The following is a 3,511-nucleotide window of genomic DNA, read 5'->3' on the forward strand; positions in this document are numbered from 1 at the left end:
AAGGAAGTAAAAAATGGTTGATAAGCATGATACAAGGTTTAGGTATCTGCCATTTGGGGGGGGGAGGGGTTGCTATGAACACATTAAACTTCCCAGTTCTATCTCATGGACATGCATTAAAAAAAGCTTGTACTTGTCATTTTAGGGGCCCAGGGACCCTCAACAAGAGGGGCCACAAGGGCGCGCAAGCTGGCCATCCAAAAAATTTTGGATGGCCAGCTTGCGCGCCCTTGTGGCCCCTCTTGTTGAGGGTCCCTGGGCCCCTAAAATGACAAGTACAAGCATTTTGGATGGCCAGTTTGCGCGCCCTTGTGGCCCCTCTGGTTGAGGGTCCTTGGGCCCCTAAAATGACAAGTACAAGCTTTTTTTAATGCATGGCATGATACAATGTTTAGCTATTTGCCATTGTGGGGGGGGGGCGGGGGAGTTTTCTATGAATACATCAATTTTCCCAACTCTATCTCATGGCTATGCATCAAAATTTTTGGATGGCTGATTTGCGCGCCCTTGTGGCCAAATTTTGGATGGCTGATTTGTGCGCCCTTGTGGCCCCTCATGTTGAAGGTCCCTGGGGCCCTAAAATGACAAGTACAAGATTTATTTTTATGCATGGCATGATACAATGTTTAGCTATTTGCCATTTGGGGGGGGGGGTTTGCTATGAATACATCAATTTGCCCAATTCTATCTCATGGCTATGCATCAAAAAACATTTGGATGGCTGATTTGCGCGCCCTTGTGGCCCCTCATGTTGAGGGTCCCTGGAGTCCTAAAATGACAAGTACAGGATTTATTTTTATGCATGGTCATAATTCAAGTGGTAAGTTTTAGGCTGTTTTCAAGAGCTTCTAGTGTTCAATTGGCTCTGAATCTGTCTGGGCTTGTCTCACATAAATTTGTTCATCCCGTCGCGCTCTTCGACTATCGTGTGATGCAAAAAAATCATATCCTACTCGGATTTTCCAAAAATCAACGTGCAAGTTGGCAATTTCTTAAAAAATGATGTAAAACAGACATTTCTTACTTTTTCCTTAATCTACGGGCTCGAACGGGCATTAAAACCATGGAATCTGAAAATACTCAGAGAACCAATGTTTTTTATTGTGTTAAGGACTGCATTTCCTACATACAAAACTTTCTCAAAATCTCACCCTAACACCTTCAAAAATGGCTTCCAAGGAGTGCCCTCGATCAAAAATTGAAACTGAAGGAAAACAATCAGAATGAACTCCTAGACTGTGTACAAACTATAAAATAACCAAAATTTCCTTTTAAAAAAAGTTATTGCTAAAAATTTGAAAATAGACCACCCTTAGACTTCCCACAATGATAGAAATCAAAAGGTTCAAGGAGAGGTCTGGTGTCACAAGTGCATGGTAGGAATCTAATCGAGGCTTATTCCGTCAAGATCTCTTATACTTTATTATGTCTTCTCATGTACAATCTTACCAAACAAAAACAAACTTACACTTTAAATGACTACAAATTTTATTTAACTTATCAAACAATCTAAAATATGGTAGACCTAGAGTGCTCTTACACATCAACAAACAAAAAAGTCCAAATTTCTTCTCATTAACTTTGATAAACATACATCTGTGAACACTTTACAAGGAGTAGTGTGGTCATAGTTCTTACATCCATTCCATGACATGGTATGCTCCTGGGGTGACCTATCACATAAAAATATCTTTGGTAGGAGTGCCCTCATGTTAGGAAAGAGTGTGTTGCTGCTGATGAAAAGTTTTTGCATTGTCCTACTAGGGATCTCTTCATGTCAGCATAATGATTTTTGGTGTAGTGGGAGCCACATTGCCGCTGAGGAGAGCTTTGTGCCACCGTGAAAGCTTCATGTTATGCCAGTTCCTTGAGCCGTTCTTGCAAACAACGCCACTCAACTAGCATAGCAAGAGGTCACCTTGTAACAAAAACATGTATGAATTCAACATTTGCAAGCTATATAATGAAGACACTTGTTAAGTATATGTTGTACAAATTTGCAAGTATTTCTATCTAGCTGGGAATAAACAATATAAAAATATACATTAGGATGAGACTACCACCCCTAATAAGCATGGATTTGAAGCACCTACCTGCAAGATGTAACAAAGAAGACTGTTTTAGAGGAAAAGTGGTGACACTTGGCCTCTCTAACCTGCAACCTTTCACTATTTGTGCATAAAAGCAACCTTTGTGCCAAGCACTACAAAACAAGTAGAGGCAACACCTTAGACTTCAAAGTTTATGATAAGAAGAACACAATCAAAAGTGAGAAGTATATTGTTACCTTGCATAAAGGGGTGTTTTATTCAAATATGTGATGGTATTGGCAAGATATTAAAGAATCGTCAACATTCATCTCACCGATGCTACGACGTTCCTGGGATGACCTCTGCTCACCCTCACGTGCGGCCTTCGATGCAAACGTTGCGAACAAGCAAATATGTATGCATACGATTTGTGATGCCCTTGAGCATCATGGTAGTTGTTGCATGAGGAAGCAAACGATGAAAAGAGAGAGGGGGGAGGGAGAGAGAGGAACATGGGAGAAGACAAGGGGGTAGTGGGGGGGAGAGAGAGAGAGAGAGAGAGAGAGAGAGAGAGAGAGAGAAGGAGGAGAGAAGGGGGCAGGGAGGGAGAGGGAGGAACATGGGAGGAGAGAAGGGGACAGTGGGAGAGAGGGAGAGAGGGGAGGAGGAGGAGAGAAGGGGCAGGGAGGGAGAGGAGAGGGAGAAAGGAGGGAGGAGGAAGAGAGAAGAAAGGTTTTTTTTTGGGGGGGAGTTTTTTTTTTGAAAAATTGGACTTTTAGTGCTTGTAAGTTTAAAAAAATGTCAAAAAATACTTTTTTGATATGGATATATGTTGGGGGGAAGTTTTAAGTCAAAAATAAGTAAAAATAACTTTTTTTTTTAAAAGTCAAATTTTGGCTCTTAGTGATCCACGTTTTTGATGATGTGGCCACACCTCTTTACTCCCTTCACTTTCAAAAAGCTAGAGAGAGAAGGTGACCTCTTAGGTCCACATCCTACATGTGTCTTAAAAAAAGGATAGAAAAGCCTACTCAAAACTAGCTTCTTGAATGCCCTTGTCCCCTTAACCCTACACACCATTAGCCTTAATCGCTAAAAATTAGGATTCCTTACAAGGCCCATGCAAGGTTCATATTTCTCCTAATGGTTGTGACCCTCAGATTCAAATGTTCGCTTTGGCGCCCTCCGCACACTAGACTTCTTATTTTTCAAGAAATTCTTTACGTACTCCTCCAGCCACTGCGTAGAGAACTCTTCCACTTTCGGATTAGGGAACCGAATGAGCAATGTTGTGTGAATGTACGTCAAGTTGGCTGGGTCCTGATCTTTGAAAGATTTAAAGAAATCTTGGTATGTCTAGTGGATCAGCTGGTTGAGGTGCCCTCGAAATGTCCTCCCCAAAGAGGAACCTAGATCCACCTCCCCCCCTTGATGTATAAAATAGTAGTAGCCACGAGCGTCCAGGGCGGGCGCATCGCGGT

This window comes from Adiantum capillus-veneris, chromosome 7 (genome assembly GCF_014529385.1).
Source record: "Adiantum capillus-veneris isolate H3 chromosome 7, ASM1452938v2, whole genome shotgun sequence".
In the NCBI taxonomy this organism is placed as follows: Eukaryota; Viridiplantae; Streptophyta; class Polypodiopsida; order Polypodiales; family Pteridaceae; genus Adiantum; species Adiantum capillus-veneris.